Source organism: Cervus elaphus, chromosome 13 (genome assembly GCF_910594005.1).
Source record: "Cervus elaphus chromosome 13, mCerEla1.1, whole genome shotgun sequence".
NCBI lineage: Eukaryota > Metazoa > Chordata > Mammalia > Artiodactyla > Cervidae > Cervus > Cervus elaphus.
Genome location: NC_057827.1, coordinates 8,639,843 through 8,661,595, shown reverse-complemented (window position 1 = coordinate 8,661,595; position 21,753 = coordinate 8,639,843). Strand labels below are relative to the sequence as shown.

Below are 21,753 nucleotides of genomic sequence, written 5' to 3'. Positions count from 1 at the left end.
CCAAACACGGAATAAACTTCTACAGAGGAATGGATAAAAAAGATATATATGTCTTCTTTCAGTCATAAAAAGAATGAAATAATGTCATTTGCAGCAACATGCCTGAACCTATAGACTATCATACTAAGTTAAGTCAGACAGAGAAAGAAAAATATATGACATCACTTATATGTGTAATCTAAAAAATAACACAAATTTATTTTCAAAACAGAAATAGAGTCAGACGGAAACATTTTTTTTTTCCAGCAGAAGATAGGCTGACTCACATTACCCAGGTGAGCAAATCAGTGAAGGATGAGATCTCCCATTAACAGAAGAGAGTGTGGATACAGAGGGAACCCGGAAGAGCTGTCCTTTGCATCAAGTGAGGCCACCAGTGTCCCCATAAACAGATCTGGTCTTTGAGACCCACACTCACCGAGGTCACCTACAGTGCTCTACCTCAGTTTCCTCTAGAGAATCAAACACCACCAATTTAGACCCAAAACAGGAGACCTGCCTTGCAGGTCACCCTTCCTCCATGTATATGAAGACATATAGGAAGAGCTCCTGTACCAGTCCCGGATGCTGGACAGCCTACCAGAGGCACTGTGGAGGGCAGGTCCTGAGACAAACAGCATTGCCCCTGCTGTCCTGTCCTCCTGCAGGTGCCGAGTTCAAACTCCACTCCACTACTCCACTATGCTAGAATCACCGGGCCAGCACACCTTGACACAAGACAGACTGTGAAAGTAAAACACACAGATCTAAGATGATTCTATTTGCTGGGTTGTTTTGATTGGATGATTCATCGGTGAATACACTGCTAACTTTATGGTAACCAAGAAGGGGAAGCTGGATGGCCAAGAGAGAATGTTCAGTTAGGAATTAATTGACTGAGGAATAGTAACTGAATAGCCTACACAAGATCTAAAGACATCAGAAATCATGTCTGCAGCTTAGAGTAAAAAAAAAAAACAGAAAAGATTCAAATTATAGAATTTTCAAAAAAGGAACATGATGTATCATGCTTATAACATCTAAAGTTCTCTCTTCAGTGGTGTTTAGCCTGTCCAACACTGCTGAGGGCAAGGGAGAGAGAGATTTCAGTAAATAGCCTACAAATGCTGCTTGAATGCTGCATACTGGAAGAGCTTTCACTCACCAGGGCACCTTACAGAAAGGCCAGATCCTCACAGAGAAGGGGCCTTGACTGGTCAACTTCAACAGAACAGAGTGCCTCAAATAAGGCTGAACAATTTGAGAAGAAAAGGGAACTGAATTCACAGCATCACATTTTTTATCTCATGTAAGTTCCTTTCAGATGCCTAAACCTTAATTGCTTTTTTTAATTTAAATGTCTTTCTCGAAATATCTAACATAACTTTGAAGCCAAAAAAAAATAAATAAATAAAGGAAAACAGTATTTTACAGCTTTCTTCCATAACTCCAGCTCATTTTTATTTCTTTGCATAGCTCAAGGACAAGCATATTTTTAGACTTCAGTATTATGGAAGACAAGGATAGGCAGATTAGAGAGTCTAGAAACAAAAGGGGAGTGATTGCAAATCTTGCAAATCATTGGCAAAGGTAATTTTTCATTGGAAATTAAAATTTAAAGTTTCTTCAGTTTTATAAAATCAAATTTCCCTGCTGTGTCCTAAAATCATAGGACATTTGATCTGAAAGAGACCAGAGAGGCCCCAGTGTACAGGTTTCTTCTCCTTTAGAACAGGCCACATGCCCAGCACCTTGGTGTCCATGGGGCAGCTCCATAACCTGGGAGCAGGTGGCTCTGCACTACAGGAAAGGTAAAACTTGCCTGCCTACAAGGCCCAGCTATTTGTTTTACTCCAGTTCTGTCCCCTTACAGAACTTCAGACGCTCTTCAGGGGACAAAGCAGCAGGCAGCGTGGTTTGTGCAGACTCGAGCGTGTCTCAGGAGCCTCCCAGCCTAGATGCAGAGCAGCCTGAGGAGTGCGCCCAGCAGGCCACGGCAGTGCAGCAGGACTCTAAATCCACCAGGACACACACCCACCCCTGCTCAGCTGTCGTGCACAACGGGACAACTAGGGACATGGATGGGGCAGCTGGCCCATCAAGGCAAGGGCGAGGGCATGATGCAAGCAAAGGAGAACCAAGCTGAACAAAGTGAGGATGCAGAGGAGCAGGGAGGAAAGTATCCACTGAGGAAGGACTTCCCAGGGGTGTAAGACAAAAAGCAGAATCTCGTGGGTAAGTGGCTAAGGAAGAAGTGCAAGGGAGCCCCAAGAGAGGACTTAAGGGCTGGCCTAAGCCTTGGCAGCAGTATCACTGGACCACCGCATGTTGTCAGCGGTGCCCCGAGAGATGTGTATGAAGGTCAGCACTCCTTCATGCCCGTGAGGTCTGATTATTACTTTAAAACAGGTGTCAGGAACATGATTCCACTTTTGAATTGCTGTGAAACTGAAAGTGAAACGCGCTCAGTCATGTCCGACTCTTTGTGACCCCATGGACTATACAGTCCTGGGAATTCTCCAGGCTAAAATACTGGAGTGAGTAGCCTTTCCCTTCTCCAGGGGATCTCCCAACCAGGGATTGAACCCAAGTCTCCTGCCCTGCAGACAGATTCTTTACCAGCTGAGCCATAAGGGAAGTCCAGGAATACTGGAGTGGGTAGCCTATCCCTTCTCCGGGGGATCTTCCTGACCCAGGAATCAAACCAGAGTCTCGAGCATTGCAGGTGGATTCTTTACCAGCTGAGCTACCAGGGAAGCACGATTGTTGTATCTTTTCCAAAAACCCAAACGACTCCAGCAGTATGAACTGACTAAACAGCATCTGGACAGGACTACAGACGAATACATTTCTTTTCATCCTCTTGCATATTATGCATGTTGTTGATTCACCCCTTCTAACTTGTCCAGTGAGGCAAGGCACATGCACGTCACCTGGTTGAAAAGAGCTAGCACAGACTGCAGTAGTCTGGATAGAGGAGTAGGAGGACCCTGGGCTCACGGCCCTCCCACGGGCATACAGAACTACAACTATTTACAGAACAACTGTCTGTGAGAATGACCTGAAGACTAGCAGAAAAGATTTTCCAGAACCAAAGACATAAAGAAGGAACCACAATAAGACAGGTAGGAGAGGCAGAGACACGGTATAATCAAGACCCACACACTGGGAAATAATTACATTGCAGAGTTTTTCTCCAATGAGCCAGGGGTCCAAGACCCACATTAAGCTCCCCAGCCCAAGGATCCTGTATCAGGAAGGCGAACCTCTAGAACATTTGGCTTTGAAAACCCATGGGGCTTAATTTCAGAAGGGCTGTGGGAAATAAAGACTCACTCTTACAGCACACACGCAAAGTCTCACCTGCTCCAGGACCCAGGGCAGAAGCAGTGACTTCAAAGGAGCCTGGGTCAGACACGCCTGCTGATCTTGGAGAATCTCCGGGAGAGGCAGGAGGCAGCTGGAGCTCACCCTGAGCACAGACACGGGCACCGCCACTTGGGGGAGCTCCTTCCACCATGAGGACACTGCTGCTGGCAAATACCACCTTGGGGTTCTCCCTCTTATTAACACTGGGGGCTCACCCACCCAACAGCAGGTTGGCACCAGTCCCGAGACTCCCCAAGTCGAGCAGTCAGCCATACAGGGACCAAGTGCCGCCCACCAGGGGATGGATGGGATCTGAACACGTCCAGCAGTGGATCCTCAGGACCCAGCCCGACCCCAGCAGGCCGACACCCACCCTGGGGCCCAAGGCCCCACAGCCAGCCATGCCGACATCCAGCCCCGTCAGTGGTGGTTAGCCTCCACAGACGGCAGGGCCTAGCAGCCAACCAGGTCGGCAGCCACGGCACAGCCTCAGCGGTCAGCCCTGCCACGCAGGAGGGTCCACACAGCCCCAAAGGGCATCGCTGGTAACACAGCTCTGGAGACCAGAGGAGAGTGTGCTGCTGGGCCCTGCAGGACATCTCCTACATGAGGCCACAGGTACCAGATTGGTAAATGTAACTGACATATCTAATGTGCAGAGACTTAGGCAAAATGAAGCAACAAAGGAGCATGTTCAAAACAAAGGAACAAAATAAAACCCCAGAACTAACTGAAGTAGAGATAATCCATCCACCAGACAAAGACTTCAAGGTAATAATCATAAAGATCATCAATGTATTCAGGAGAAGAATGGATAAACGGACTGAGACATTTTAACAAACAGCTATCAAAACTGAAAAAAAAAAAAAAAAAAAACAAGCAGAGTGGAAGAATACAGCAATTGAAATAAAAATACACCAGAAGGAATCAAGAGTACTTTGGATGATACAGAGGAACAGATCAGCTAGCTAGAAGACAGAGGAGCAGAAATCACTAATGCTGAACAGAGAAAATCAAATTTATAAACTGAGGACAATTTAAGAAACTTCTGGGACAACATCAACTGCACTAACATTACATTATAGAGGACCAAGAAGGAGAAGAGAGAGAAAGAGGAAGAGAACATATTTGAAGACAAAATAGCTGAAAACTTCCCTAATCTGGGAAAGGAAAGTCACCCAAGTCCAAGAAGCACAGAGAGTCCCACACAGGATGAGCCCAAAGAGGAACACACCAAGACACACAGCAATTAAAGTAGCAAAAACTAAGGAGAAAAAATTAAAAGCAGCAAGGGAAAAGCAACAGAGAACTCCCATAAGACTATAGTTGACTTTTCAGCAGAAATTCTACCAGCCAGAAGATAGTGCCACAGTATGTGTAAAGTGATGAAAGGGAAAAACACCTACAACTGAAAAGACTCTATCTGGTAAAACTATCATTCATATAGGAAGGAGAGGTAAAGAATTTTACAGACAGGCAACGGGTAACAGACTGCAGCACCACCAAACCAACTTTATAAGAAAAGGTAAAGGGAACTCTCTAAGTGGGAAAAAAGAGAAAATGCTAGAAATATTAAACGTAGGAAAGAAAAATCTACTGGTAAACACAGATATACAGTAAAGGTAGTAAACCAACCACTTATATAGCTACTAGGAAGGAAAAGAAACAAGCATAGTAAAATCACATACATCTATGGTAAGTAAGTAGGGTTACACAAAACAGATGTAAAAATATGATGTCAAAACCCCTAAACGTGTGAGGGGCAGTAAAAATGTAGGGCTGTTAGAGCACATTTGAATGTAAGAGACCATCAGGTTGAAATGAGAATGTATATATATAATTGTCATATATGAACTTCATGCTACCCACAAACCAAAAATTTATAACAGATACTTACACATACAGAAGAAAAAGGAACCTAAACATAACACTAAAGATAGCCATCAAATCACAGGAAAGAGATCAAAAGAAAAAGAAATAAACAAAAAAGAAATACAAAACAACCTGAAAAATTTTCATAAAATGGCAATAAGTATATATCTATTAAAAATTACTTGAAATGTTAATGGACTAACTGTTCCAAATAAAATCATAGACAGGCTGAACTGATGAAAAAACAAGACCATATATATGCTGCCAATAAGAGACTCACCTCAAATCTAAAGACTCACATAGGATGAAAGTGAAAAGATGGAAAAAATTATTCTATGCAAAAGGAAATGAAAATAAAACCGGGGTAGCTATATCAGACGACATAGACTTTAAACCATACATACCAGACCAAATAAACCTTAAAATAGAGACCATCACAAGAGACAACATTACAGCATACTAACACATATATATGGAATTTAGAAAGATGGTAACGATAACCCTATATGCAAAACAGAAAAAGAGACACAGAAATACAGAACAGACTTTTGAACTCTGTGGGAGAAGGTGAGGGTGGGATGTGTCGAAAGAACAGCATGTATATCATCTATGGTGAAACAGATCACCAGCCCAGGTGGGATGCATGAGACAAGTGCTCCGGCCTGGTGCACTGGGAAGACCCAGAGGAATCGGGTGGAGAGGGAGGTGGGAGGGGGGATCGGGATGGGGAATACGTGTAAATCTATGGCCGATTCATATCAATGTATGACAAAACCCACTGAAATGTTGTGAAGTAATTAGCCTCCAACTAATAAAAAAAAAAAGAATAAATAAAAAAAAAGGAAAGTCATTACATAATAATAATTAAAAAAAAGGTTGATTGATCCAACAAGAAGATATAAAAACTATGTATTAAATATAGTTTACAGATATATATCAGTATACAAATATACAGATATAAAAATAGTTTCTCTTCAAGAGAATTAGATACCAAGGGAATATTTCAGGCAAAGATGGGCTCAGTAAAGGACAGAAAAGGTAGGGACCTAACAGAAGCAGAAGATATCAAGAAGAGGTGGCCAGAATACACAGAAGAACTGTACAAAAAAGATCTTCATGACCCAGATAAGCACAATAGTGGGATCACTCACCTAGAGCCAGACATCCTGGAATGTGAAGTCAAGTGGGCCTTAGGAAGCATCACTACAAACAAAGCTAGTGGAGGTGATGGAATTCCAGTTGAGCTATTTCAAATCCTGAAAGATGATGCTGTGAAAGTGCTGCACTCAATATGCTAGCAAATTTGGAAAACTCAGCAGTGGCCACGGGACTAGAAAAGGTCAGTTTTCATTCCAATCCCTAAGAAAGGCAATGCCAAAGAATGCTCAAACTACCACACAATTGCACTCATCTCACATGCTAGTAAAGTAATGCTCAAAATTCTCCAAGTCAGGCTTTAACAATACATGAACCATGAACTTCCAGATGTTCAAGCTGGTTTTAGAAAAGGCAGAGGAACCAGAGATCAAATTGTCAACATTCTCTGGATCATTGAAAAAGCAAGAGAGTTCCAGAAAAACATATATTTCTGCTTTACTGACTATGACAAAGCCTTTGACTGTGTGGATCACAATAAACTGTGGAAAATTCTGAAAGATATGGGAATACCAGACCACCTGACCTGCCTCTTGAGAAACCTGTATGCAGGTCAGGAAGCAACAGTTAGAACTGGACATGGGAACAACAGACTGGTTCCAAATAGGAAAAGGAGTACGTCAAGGCTGCATATTGTCACCCTGCTTATTTAACTTATATGCAGAGAACATCATGAGAAACGCTGGGCTGGAGGAAGCACAAGCTGGAATCAAGACTGCCAACAGAAATATCAGTAACCTCAGATAGGCAGATGACACCACCCTTATGGCAAAAAGTGAAGAAGAACTAAAGAGCCTCTTGATGAAAGTGAAAGAAGAGAGTGAAAAAGTTGTCTTAAAGCTCAACATTCAGAAAACTAAGATCATGGCATCTGGTCCCATCACTTCATGGCAAATAGATGGGGAAACAGTGGAATCAGTAGCAAGCTTTATTTTCTTGGGCTTCAAAATCACTGCAGATGGTGACTGCAGCCATGAAATTAAAAGACGCTTACTCCTTGGAAGAAAATGTATGACCAACCTAGACAGCATATTAAAAAGCAGAGACATTATTTTGCCAACAAAGGTCCATCTAGTCAAGGCTACGGTTTTTCCAGTAGTCATGTATGGATATGAGAGTTGGACTATAAATAAAGCTGAGCACCAAAGAATTGATGCTTTTGAACTGTGGTATTGGAGAAGTCTCTTGAGAGTCCTTGGACTGCAAAGAGATCCAACCTGTCCATCCTAAAGGAAATCAGTCCTGAATGTTCATTGGAAGGACTGATGTTGAAGCTGAAAGTCCAATACTTTGGCCACCTGATGCAAAGAACTGACTCATTTGAAAAGGCCCTGATGCTGGAAAAGACTGAGGGCAGGAGGAGAAGGGGACGACAGAGGATAAGATGATTGGATGGCATCACCAACTCAATGCACATGGGTTTGGGTGGACTCTGGGAGTTGGCGATGGATGGGGAGGCCTGGCGTGCTGCAGTCCATGGGTCACAAAGAGTTGGACATATCTGAGCAACTGAACTGAACTGATACATATATATATATGTGTATATATATATATATGTATATGTATACACACACACACACACACACACACACACATATATAAAATACACACACATACACAGAGACAACATAGGAACACCTAAATACAAAAAGCAAATCCTAACAGACACAAAGCAAGAAATTCACAGTAACAGAATAATAGCAGGGGATTAATATTCCACTAACATTAATGGGCAGATCACCCTGACCAAAAAAATAATAAGGAAACATTGGCCTTAAACTACACAGACAGATTTAATAGCTATAAATAGAGCATTTCATCCAAAAGAGCAAAATGCACATTCTTTTCAAGCAGACATGGAACATTCTACAGGATAGATCACATACCAGCCCACAAACCATGGACCTATATGATATTATGCTAAACGAAATAAGCCAGAGAGAAAGACAAGTTATGATTTCACTTACATGTGGAATTCAAAAAGTGAAAAAATGAACAAACATAGCAAAACAAAAACAGAGTTATAAACAGAAGTCAAACAGGTGGTTAACAGAGAGTAGAGGGCTTGGCGGATGAGGGCAATAGGTGAGGGAGATTAAGAGGTACAAATTTCCAATTACAAGATAAGTGAACCACGGGGATGAAACGTCAAGAGCAGGGAATACATTCAATACTAATTTAGTATATACGTATGATGACAGGTAGTAACTAGACTTATTGTGGTGATTATTTTGTAATGTATAGAAATATCAACTCACTAGGTTGCATAATAGAAACTCACATAGTATTGTAGGTCAAATATACTTCAGAAATAAACTCATAGAAAAGAAATCAGATCTCTGGTTACCAGAGATGAGGTGGGTGGGAAAGGGGGAATTGGATCAAAATTGCAAACTTCCAGTTATAAGCTAAGTAAGTATTTGGGATGTAATGTACAACATGATTAATATAACTAACATTGCTGTAAGTTATATATGACAGTTGTTGAGACTACATGCTAAGAGTTTTCGTCACAGGAAAATTTTTTTTCTTTTCCTTTAATTTTATATGTATGAGAACACGGATGTGTATGAAACATACTGTGATCATCATTCCATGTTGTACCTTAAGTCAAATCATTATGGTCTACACCTTACACTTATACAGGGCCATATGTCAATTATGTCTCAACAAAACTGGAAGGAAAAATAGGCACAGAGTTGAGAAAGTATCCTATGACGCTGGGCCTTTCAAACGTGAATCAAATAATAAAGGTGCACATGTCCAGGCAACACAGGCATGTACTGTTCTGTGCCCAGCGCTGTTCAGACACCAGGGTGTGGTAGAGACCAAGGTGTTACAGGTCCTGCCCCCAAGACCTCCACCTACACTGCTTCCCATCAATCCTGTTACGCTGCTTCTCAGATTGTCCCGCTCCCTCCCCTTTTGTCCTCAGCCCCCCAGGCCTTGACTGGAAGCCTGCTCGGGGTCATGCATCCATGCTAGGTCAGGTGATGAGAGAACACGGATCTGTGCCCTCGGACTTACAAGTCTCAGAGATACAGAGCTGGAAACAAGCAGTTATCATTCACGAGGCGGTGTCCCAGTCAGCGGTTACGGGGGTGCCATAATACATGACACTCATCTTTTTAAGGATTTGTTTCATTGAAGTACAGTTGATTTACAGTATTTTGTTAATTTCTGCTACACAGCAAAGTAACTCATATACATATGTATATATTATTTTTCATATTCTTTCTCCATTATGGTTTATTAAGGATACTGAATATAGTTGCCTGTGCTACACACTAGGATTGTGTTGTTCCATTCTGTATACGGTAGCTTGCATCTGCTAACCCCAAACTCCCAATCCAATTTACCCCCTTTCCCATTAACAACCCCAAGTCTTTTCTTCATGTCCGTGAGTATGTTTCTATAGATAAGTTCATCTGTGTCATATTCTAGATTCCACATGTTAAGTGATATCGTATGGTATTTTTCTTTGTCTTTCTGACTTCATTTACTATGATAATCCTTCGGTCCATCTATGTTGTTACAAATGGCTTATTTCATTTTTTATGGCTGACTAATATTCCATGGCATATATACACCACATCTTCTTTAACTATTCATCTCTTGATGAACATTTAGGTTATTTCCATGTCTTGATGACTGTAAATAGTGCTGCTATGAACGAAGGGATGCATGCATCTTTTCAAATTAGAGTTCTGTCTGGGTATATACCCAAGAGTGAGAATGCTGGATCATATGGTAACTCTATTTTTAGTTTTTTTAAGGAACTTCCATACTGTTCTCCACAGTGGCTGTACCAATTGACATTCCTACCAACAGTGTAGGATGGTTCCCTTTTCTCCACACCCTCCCTAACATTTGTTATGTTTAGACTTTTTAATGATGGCCATTCTGACTGATGTAAGGTCATTGCAGTTTTGATTTCAATGTCTCTAACAATTAGTGATGATTAGCATCTTTTCATGCATGTGGGGCTCATCTTGACTTTGGGATTGACAATCCCTAGTCATGACATGAGGTACAGTGGCCAGAAGGACCTGACCCAGCGGGAACCTCCCTGGAAGGCAGCACTCCTTTCTCTTTTGCATTAGGTTTTCCCAGCCCTGTTCCTCTTCCACACCCCCCATAACCACTGAGGAAGCCTCACTGACCAGGAACTGAAAACAGCTGTCAGCCTGGTTACGGATCCAGCGTGGCCCTTCCAGAACAAGTCAACAGTGCAGAAAATTCAAGAAGCGGCGTTCACAGCCCTGGATTGGCCTTGGATTCAAGCTCTGCTTCCACTCATTCTCTGTGTGGGCGGGTTTCACGTTTTCACTTCCAAGCAGAACAGGAATCCCTCAGTCGCCAGGCTGTTCTGAGACGAGGGGAACAGTATGAAACAGAACCTAACCAGCAGAGCAGCTGGACGAGAGGGAGTGACCCCCAACCTGCATGCAGAGCCTGCTGGGCCACTGAGTCCCAGGAAAAGGCGAGGGCCCTGGGTGAATTACATCCAGCATCAGGTCAGCGCCATGTGAAAAGTGACCCAAAAAATGGCTTGAACTGCAAAATAAGGGGACAGGCCCTGTGTTAGGTTGCTAGGGCTATCATAATAAAGCACCTAAAACCCAGTGGTTCGGACAACAGAAATGATTATCTCAGAACCTGGAGGCTGACGTCCAACATCAAGATGTCAGCAGGGCTGGCTCCATCTGGGCCATGAGGGAGAATCTAGTCCTGGCCTCTCTCCCAGGTGCTGCTGGCCTGTTGCCCATCTTTGGTATCCCTCAGCTTGAAGAACTCTGCCTTCATCTCCACATGGTGTTCTCATGCGCACATCTGTTTCCAAACTTCCCCTTTTCATAAAGACACCAGTCACATCGGTTTAAGGCCACCCTCTCCAATATGAGCTCATCTTAATTAATTACACTTAATTTAATTAATTAAATTGACTCTATTTTCAAATAGTTCACATTCTAATGTACTGGGGAAAAGACTTCAACATATGACTCTGAGTTGGCAGAGCTGGGGAGCCCTCCCTTTCAGAAAACAGTTTTTACAGTAAACTTAAAGATGGTGCTCTTTTCAGTGGTACGTGATATAGCCCATACTATGGAGAATAAGGAATACCAACTGAGAAATAACCAGCAGAATGAAAAAAGTTCAAGAGGAAAAGAAAACTAAGCTACCCATACATCTGACAGAGTTGGTGTGCAAGATCACAATTGACAAAGAACAGAAAGTTTGAAGTTACTAGAGCTGTTTCAGTGTTCTTGAATTGCTGAAAAGTTCACATTCATTCACAAAGGGGTACGACTGCTCCACGCAACAAGGCATTTTAAGACATTTTGTATAAAGTAGTGAAAAGTTCCGAGACATGGGAGGACAAACAAAAGAGGAAAAACAGTCTGTTTAAAATGCACTGCTTTTACACTGACAAGCCCATCAGCATGGGCTTCCCAGGTGGCCCAGTGGCAAAAAATCCACCAGCTAATGCAGGAGATACAAGACGCGGGTTTGATCACTGTGTCAGGAAGATCCCCTGGATTAGGAAACGGCAACCCACTTCAGTATTCTTGCCTGGAAAATTTCCTGGACAGAGGAGCCTGGTGGGCTTCAGTCCATGGGGTTCCAAAGATTGGTACATGACTGAGCACACACACACACACTCTTGCGTGCACATGCCTATTAGCATAGCTTCCACTGATTTCCTTTAAAGAGTGGGTATCTGTTATATCATCTTTCCAGATGCACAGTCTTTGAGACAGGACCTAAGGGTCCTACACCTTAAGCTCTATCAGCCATAAACTTGGCTGATGCTATCAACAGCCTCCACAGGTTTACTGTCAGGATTAAGCTCTTGCAGCAGTGAAAGCACTGAAAAACTGTTAACTAATACAATTAGAACAAGGCAGGTGTTAACTAACACGATTAGAGCAAGACCCACTCATTAATGAAAATGTGACCTAAGACATGAGAAGCGTATGAGTATGCAAGGTGTGCACACTAACACTCAAAAATGCACAGTGGGTACATATGGAGACAGGCAGAAGGGAAGATGGTTTTTATTCATTCATTCATTTGAGACACTCATCAGGGCCTTTCAACTGAGTCCCAGGGGGCCAAAAAGAGCTGTAGGTGTTGGCCTTCAAGGGCTCACGTAAAATGGGAACCTGCTACAGACGGGTTCACAAGATCTCTGGTTCAAAAAGCCTTTATGAGTTTTTAAAGCCTTTAAATACCATCTTCTTTCTCATTCTTAGAAACTTTTTTTAAGTTTCAGAAATCTTTCCCACTTATACTGTGTGGCTCTTTCAACATATTCTATTAGTTTATTTAATAATGTGTTTATTTTAGATACACACTATTATTTCTACTGCTGTTGCACTGGAAAAGGGCTTTACATCTAGTGATGAACCAAATCTCAAAAATACACACTTTATAAATATATATAAATATGGGGTTAGCCAAAAATTTTGCTTGGTTTTCCCATAAGATGGCTCTAGTTGTGCTTAGTTTTCCTTAACTTCATTTGAAGCAATTTTGTTAGACTATCGTGACAGCTGTCGTATCAGCATGCATCTTAAAAAACTTATCAAAATTAGTGAATTTTTGTGTAGCCATTTTAGTACTGAACAGGGAAGAAAAAAGAAACATTTTTGGCATATTATGTTTTATTATTTCAAGAAAGGGAAAAATGCAACTGAAATGCAAAAAAATAGATTTGTGCAGTGTACAGAAAAGGTGCTGTTGACTGACTGAATGGGTCAGAAGAGGTTTGAAAAGTTTCATGCTGGGGATTTCTTGTTGGACAATGCTCCACAGCCTGGTAGACTCATTGAAGTTGACAGCGACCACATCTAGATATTGATTGAGAACAATCAACATTATACCATGCAGCAGATAGCTGACACAACTCAGAATATCCAAATCAACTATTGAAAATCATTTGTACCTGCTTGAGTCTGTTAATCGCTTTGATGTTTGGGTTCCACATCTGTTAAATGAACAAAATCTTGATTGTATTTCTGCATGCAACTCTCTACTTAAGTGTGAGAAAAATGTTCTGTTTTTAAAGCAAATTGTGACAGACAATAAAAAGTGGATACTGTACAATTATGTGAAATGGAAGAGATTGTGGGGCAAGCGAAATGAACTACCACCAACTATACCAAATGCCAGTCGTCATCCAAAAGAAGGTATATGGTAAGACTGGAAAAGAGTCCTCTATTATGAGCTCCTTCTGGAAAATCAAACAATTCATTCCAACAAGTACTGCACCCAATCAGACCATCTTTAAGCAGCACTTGATGAAAAACGTCCAGAATTAGTCAACAAAAAACACAAACATTCATAGGAATAATGCAAGACTGCATGTTTCCTTGCTGACCAGGGAATAACTGTTACAGCTTGGCTGGGAAGTTCTTTTTTTTTTTGGCTGGGAAGTTCTGATTCACCCATCATATTCACCAGACATCGCATCTTCAGATTTCCATTTATTTCAGTCTTTACAAATTATCTTAATGAAAATAATGTCAATCCCCTGGAAGACTGTAAAAGGTACCTGGAACAGTTCTTTGTTCAAAAAGATTAAAAGTTTTGGGAAGATGGAATCTTGAAGTTGCCTGAAAATGGCAGAGGTAGTGGAACAAAACAGTGACTATGTTGTTCAACGAACTTCTTGATGAAAATGAAATTTTTCTTAGGGCTTAACTCATGGCTCCAAATTATTTCCTTTCCAACTATGAGAAATCAAACCTTATTCCACCTACAGAAAAATTTAAATCAAAGGTGTGTGGCTATGATGGGAAAGCTTGTTCTAAACCAACACTCTCACAAAAAAATAGAAAAGCTAGATAAAATACACGTTTAAAAACTGATCTGAAGAGGTCCAACACCAAGATGGCAGGGGCAGCAGGGACAGCACTTAGCCCCTCTCCCTAGAACTTGCCTCCTATCAGCCAGTGTGAGCTGGGGGAGTGGCAGCAAGGAGTGGGGACCTGGCAGAGCTGGCGCAGTAAGCCGAGTCTGGGGCAGCCAAGCAGCCCGACCAGGAGGGGCAAGCCTTCAGAGAGAGCGGATGGCAGAGAAATAGGCCAAACGGCATGGGCTTTCCCTCAACACGTTCACAGACTAAGCTGCATGGGTAAGAGATGATAAAGCAGTTGTAAAATGGCTTAAAAAGTAGAGCAGAATTTCCAGCCATTTCATGCTGTCGGAAATATAAAAATCAGAATTTTGGACCACTCTGGAGCTGCCCTGGGAAGCAATCCAAGCTGTCAGTTGGGACTCCTGCAGAGCTATCCCCAAGACTGGGGCCAGGGTAGACGGGAACCAGAGCCCAGCTGAGCCTCGGCTGGACGGCAAAATAGCCCCCACAACAGTAGTGACCTCCAAACACAAGAGGGAACATTACTGAAGGCTCTACAACTTTCGTACATAATCAAAGAGAAACAAAAACAAGAGGCCAAACAACGAAAGAGACAATAGAAATGGCACCACAGATGCCCAGATACTGCAGGTATCAGCTGTGATTTTAATGATTAGTCTGTTCCAAAAAAAGACTGTAAGATGGAGAAATTCAGCAGAGACCGCACATCTAATAGAAACTGTCAAACTAAGATTTTAGAAATGAAAAATACTTTGGTGGTCAAATTTATGTGTCAACCTGACTGTGTCATGGGATATCCAGATATTTAGCTAAACATTATTCTTAGGTGAAGCTGTGAAAGTGTTTTCAGATGAAATATTAACATTTGAACTTCTGGACTCAGTAAAACATGTTGCCTTTCCCTTGAGGGATTATAATATGATGTGATATGACTATATATGTATGCATATATATGTATATATCCTATTGATTTTATTTCTCTGGAGAACCCTGACTAATATAACTACATAACTACTCAGTATCTCAGTAATAATATAAAAATACTGATAAAAGCATTAACAGAGGATGAATCATAAATCCATTATGCTGAGTGAAAGGAACCAGTTTCAAATGAACCAATATCACTAAGTATGTGATTCCATTCACATAGTATTCTCAAAAAACAAGACTGAAGTGTTAGAAAACAGATCAGTGGTTGCCAAGTACTTGGGTGAGGGTCAGTTGTGACTGTTAATAGAAAGTGTGAGGGAGCTTCTGTGGTAGTTGAAATGTTCTGTATCTTGACTGTTGTAGGTACATACATTTATATATTTTAAAAGTCATAAAACTATATAATGAAAAAATTAAATCACTCTATATTAATTTATAAAATAAAAATTTAAGACATAAAAAACTCAACAGATGTCTTTAACAGATAACGGACACATGAGCAGTGACTTAGGATGCTGCAAAGTAGATTGACCTCTGGTTCTGGTTCCCCTGGTTCCTTTCGATCTCTGGTCAAATTGGAACCAGAGATCAAGTTGCCAACATCCTTTGGATCATCAAAAAAGCAAGTAAGTTCCAGAAAAATATCTACTTCTCCTTTACTGACTACACCAAAGCCTTTGACTGTGTGGATCACAACAAACTGTGGAAAATTCTTCAAGAGACGGGATTACCAGACTACCTTACCTGCCTCCTGAGAAATCTGTATGCAGATCAAGAAGCAACAGTTAGAACTGGACATAGAACAACAGACTGGTTCCAAATTGGGAAATAAATAAATCAAGGCTGTATATTGTCACCCTGCTTATTTAACTTCTATGCAGAGTACATCATGTGAAATGCCGGGCTAGATGAAGCACAAGCTTGAATCAAAATTGCTGGGAGAAATATCAATAACTTCAAATATGCAGATGACACCACCTTTATGGCAGAAAGTGAAGAAGAACTAAAGAGCCTCTTGATGAAAGTGAAAGAGGAGAGTGAAAAAGTTGGCTTAAAGCTCAACATTCAAAAAACTAAGATCATTGTGTCCGGTCCCTTCATTGCCGGTCACTTCATGGCAAATTGATGGGGAAACAGTAGAAACAGTGGCTGACTTTATTTTTCTGGGCTCCAAGATCACTGCAGATGGTGACTGCAGCCATGAAATTAAAAGATGCTTACTCCTTGGAAGGAAAGTTATAACCAACCTAGATAGCATATTAAAAAGCAGAGACAGTACTTTGCCAACAAAGGTCTGTCAAGTCAAAGCTATGGTTTTTCCAGTGGTCATGTATGGATGTGAGAGTTGGACTATAAAGAAAGCTGAGCACAGAAGAACTGATGCTTTTAAACTATGGTGTTGGAGAAGATTCTTGAGAGTCTCCTGGACTACAGGGAGATCCAACCAGTCCATCCTAAAGGAAATCAGTTCTGAATATTCATTGGAAGGACTGATGCTGAAGCTGAAACTCCAATATTTTGGCCACCTGATGCAAAGAACTAACTCATTTGAAAGACCCTGATGCTGGGAAAGATTGAAGGCAATAGGAGGAAAAGGGGATGACAAAGGATGACATAGTTAGATGGCATCACCGACTCAATGGACATGAGTTTGAGTAAGCTCCAGGAGGTGGTGATGGACAGGGAGGCCTGGTGTGCTGCAGTCCATGGTGATGCAAAGAGTTGGACATGACTGAGCGACTGAACTGAACTGAAGGTATATTGAAAGGTGTCCACTGATTGAAACATGAAGATCAAAGGGATGGAAATAAAACCATAAGCATAAGGAACAAATGGGACTTGGGAGAAATCCTTAATGGTCACAGGACTGGAGCCCTAGAACATGAAAAGAGAGAAATCGAAGGTTATAGAAGCAATATTTGAAGAAATGGAGGGTAGTGATGAACAGAGGATTTTCAGGGCACTGAAAATACTCTACACAATACAGTTATGGTGAGTACATTATACATGTCATCATACATTTATGAAAATCCATAGAAGGAACACGACCAAAAGTGAACCCTCATGTAAACTATGAGCTTCACCTAATAATAATGTGTCAGTATCCATTCATCACTCATAACAATATGCACCACAGTAATGGCAAGATGTTAATAATACAAGGAACACATGTGTGTGTCTGTGTGTGTGTGTATGTGTGTGCGTGCGTGTAGAAGTATATGAGAACTCTGTGATTTCCACTCAGTTTTCTGTAAATTTAAAATTACGCTACATGAAATAAGTCAGAATAAGACAAATACTCTATGATCATACTTATATGTAGAATCTTGTAAACCAGAAATCATAAGAACAGAGTAGATCCATGGTTTCCAGGGATGGCAGGCAGTACTTATGGGTAAATACTGGTCAAAGTGTACAAATTTCCAGCATTGAGATAAGCAAGTCCCAGGGATAGAATATATAGCACAGTGACTACAGTTAACAATATGGTTATTATATACTTGATAGATGCTAAATGAGTAGATCTTAAAATTTTTATCACCTCACCAAAAAAATGATCATGCATGGCAATGAAAGTATGAACTAAGGTTACTGTTTCAATTATTCTGCAATACGTAGGTATACACAATCACCTTAAACTTACATAATGTTATGCTGCTGCTGCTAAGTCATGTCAAGTCGTGTCCAACTCTGTGTGACCCCATAGACGGCAGCCCACCAGGCTCCCGTCCCTGGGATTCTCCAGGCAAGAATACTGGAATGGGCTGCCATTTTCTTCTCCAGTGCATGAAAGTGAAAAGTGAAAGTGAAGTCACTCAGTCATGTCCGACTCTTCGAGACCCCATGGACTGTAGCCTACCAGGCTCCTCCATCCATGGGAGTCTCCAGGCAAGAGTACTGGAGTGGGGTGCCATTGCCTTCTCCACATAATGTTATACATCAACGATATCTCAATGAGCTGGGAAAAATTTTAAACTGCTCTAAAAACAAAGTCTATTAATATTTTTAATAAAAGGAAAATTATCCCAGCATCAGACTCACCCCCTTGAGTGAGTCTCACCCCTTCCATCTCAAGTTTCAAGCCCAAGCTACAGCTCTCCAGGTGCCGCTGCTGCATGTTCTGATGACCACAGACACAGTGGGCTGGGGTCAGAAACACTGCTCCAGGGTCTCCATCCGATCAGCTCCAGCCCCTCCTCACCAACAAGTGCTAGAGGCAGTGTCTTCTCTACCATGATCTCACAGAATATCAGACAAGACAGGCCTTACAGCACAGAGTAGGCATCAAAACATTAGTTTTCTTTGTTCTATTCCAGAAAGGTCTCTTATGGTAAGTATTCTCAAAAATAAATTCTCAAGCTCCCTTGTATGCGGCTTTCCTACAAGGCTTGAAACAAATCATGGGTGATTCTATGAGGAACTGTGCACATTTAGATATGCTACAATTGCCACAATGACAAAGACAGAGGATGTGATTGAAGCTTACAGAAAAATAAAAAAGGTTCTCTTCAACCCATCTGAATCATTTCTAGTCTCTCTGTAACTAGAAAAAGCATAAACAACTCCAGGAGAGGCAAGACAATGGAAAACATTCTGTTAAGGAAGTGACTGAATGCAACTTCATTTTATTTAGAAGGGAGGAGAATGTCTGAAATTGAAACTTCAGTATGAATACTATCAATAAAAGAAGCAGAAAAGTGGAAAGGAAAAGAGGAAGAAGAGGAAGAAGTCATTTTCTCTCTTCCCTTGATTGTTAAATTAATACTTAGAGGAAGTCATAAATTTATCAGGCTTTAGCTATCATCAAAACTGCAATAAAAATTTACATCATTAAATCCTGTACACTTCCCTAAATTGTGCCTTTCTCCCATAATGTGTTTTTTAATTTGCTTTGGTCTCTCTCATCTTCTTTTTTCATATTATTATTGCTGACTCAATCCCCAATTCCCACCTCAACAGTCAGTTCTCTACTTTTAAATTGCCTTTCTTTTTCATGAGGTCCACATTAAAGCACTTTACAATACTTTTGAAACTGTATCATTTGGTTTCATAGATACAGAGGGTAAATGTGATATACTTGGCAATGTGAGAAGAAGCCGTCTATCATTCTGACTTCTAAGCAAAGTGCTAGGAACACAAAGGCTGGAAGTATTCATCCTTCAGGAAGCAGATGCAGAGAGAATGTTTAGGACAGTGGAACTACTCTGTCTGATACTGTGATGGTTGAAACATGTTGTTACAGATTTGTCCAAACTCACAGATGTACAACATCAGGAGGGACTCCTAACGTAAATCGCGGGCTTTGGGTAAAGACGACATGTCACCATGAGTTTACTGATTATAACAAATGTTTTCACAGTTGGGGAGGCCATGCATGAGTGGAGGCAGGGAGAATATGGGGAATCTCTGCACCTTCCCCTCAACTTTGATGTGAACCTAAAAATGTCTTTTTACAACTAAAAATTTAAATTAAAAAAAAGGAAGCCCTTGCCTCCTGAGGCCTCTGAAACCTCCCTCAGGGGTTTGCACATCCCCCCCGTTCAGGAAAGTGAATCTGTCTTTGCTCTGACCCCCTGGGCATCAGGATGGCTCGTTTACGAATCTGGATTTGAACCAATCTCTCGTGAAGTCTGACCTGCACTTACTCAGACAGAAGTGTCCACACGCTCCCCAGTGCAGAGTCTGTCTGGGGCAGAGCTGAGGGAAAGCCAAACTCTCAGCACGCACGGCCTCCGAGTCTCAGTCCCCACATTTCCCCAGCCCACCCACCCCACGGCTTCAAACATCAAGTCAGCCGGTCCCCAGTCACGTCATGTTATCTGCTGTCCTGCTTTTTCCTGCCGACTTCCCACTTGCCCCACCTGGCCGAGCCCCGCCTATGAGTCTCATCTCAGGCTGAGAAGACCTCATCAGAGAAATCTATCCTAATTGCAGTGGGCCTTCCAAGGGGGTGCTGGCCATTAGCAGAGCCCTTATCACCCTGTGGGGGCTGTCGCTTATTTTTAACCTCCTCTGCAGCCTATGATTTTCACACAGAAAAGTCTATCAATTCCAACAGCAAAGACTGATTCTGGGCACAAATTAGATCTCAAGGTCACAGGAGTTCATGAAAATCCCTAGATATGCAAATTCAAGCAACTGTTCTTGAAACAATTTTATGACTATGTGTCTTTGGAGGCACTTCTGTTTTAGTGTTACACATAAAGCAGTGTCTGAATAAAGCATTATGGAACTAATATAAGTAAATAAAACTTCAGAATGGGAAATAAACTGAGAAACTGACTACTCAGTCAGGGAAAGGCAGAGTTGACAGTCACAGTTTACATTTCACAATCTGCAGCCAATAGGCTGTGTGGGGTGAACCCTCTTTTATTCATTTCCCCTCTGTCCTAGTGGACCATCTCCAGTGTATGGATGACACAGGGAATTTTTTAAAAGTGAGTGACCCATAAATAGAATTTCAGCCCCACATGGAACCTTTATATCATCAGAGAAAAAATGAGCACTTTTAATATCGGGCAATGAAAAGAAACAATTTTACTATTAATTTTGGAAGGATTCCTTCCATCCACAGAACTCTGCAATGAAAGGAAGACTTCTTAAGCTGGCATTATGCAATCCCCCTTCAGCCTCACGCATCCCCTGAATCCAGGAGCCACTGTGCAGCAGGAAGCATAAAGAAGAGCCCAGTGTTGGGTCACTGGCCCACAAAGCAAGTGCCTGCTCCAGACTCTCCACACTCTGGTTGGGGAGGCCCCCTCTGGCCTACAATGCCTGGAAGGGGACCCTGACAGTAGTGGACTCCAACATTCCAGCACCTTCCTAAGAGCCAAGCACTCTGTACAAGAAAGGACTTCTACACTGGGAACAGTTACTTCTGGAGCTCTTTTTGCTTATAAGTATGTGAAAACATACTGAAAATTTTATTCAGGGAAATCACACACATACTTGACCCCATATTTTCTTTTTCCTGTTTAAAAAACAGGCAGTAGTATATTTACCCCCAGGAAGACAGAAGTATAAGCTGAGTACTCTCAGATTCTTTTCTGAGAACACTGAAAGGCAGGTCTTTTGGACCTTGAAAAAATGAACTAAAATTTAAAAACTGTCATTTATATTCATCCCTAGTTTTAATGACGTGAGACATGGCCAATGACTGCACATAACATCACCTGGAAATCTACATACAGTACACAACATGTGAACAAGATGGGGATGGACAGCATTGTTCAAGCACAAAAACGGAAACACATATCAATGGAATAGGATAGAAAACCCTAAAATAACACCATGCACTAATGGTCAATTAACAAAGGAGGCAAGACTACACGATGGTGAAAACACAGTCTCTTCAACAAATGGTGCCAGGAATATTGGACAGCCACATGTAAAAAAATGAAAATAGATCATTCTTTAACTCCATACACAAAAATAAGCTCAAATGGATTAAAGACTTAAATGTGACACTGGACTCCATACAACTCCTAGAGAAGAACGTTGGCAGAACACTGTTACATAAATCACAGCAACATATTTTTTTGATCCATCTCCCAGAATAATGG

General features: G+C 41.5%; 1 protein-coding gene across 3 annotated transcripts in view; it reads right to left on the bottom strand.

Moving 5' to 3' along the window:
• Nucleotides 1-21,753, bottom strand: part of GABRG3 (gamma-aminobutyric acid type A receptor subunit gamma3) — an 824,838-nt gene that overhangs the window by 720,325 nt on the left and 82,760 nt on the right. The window lies entirely within an intron of this gene.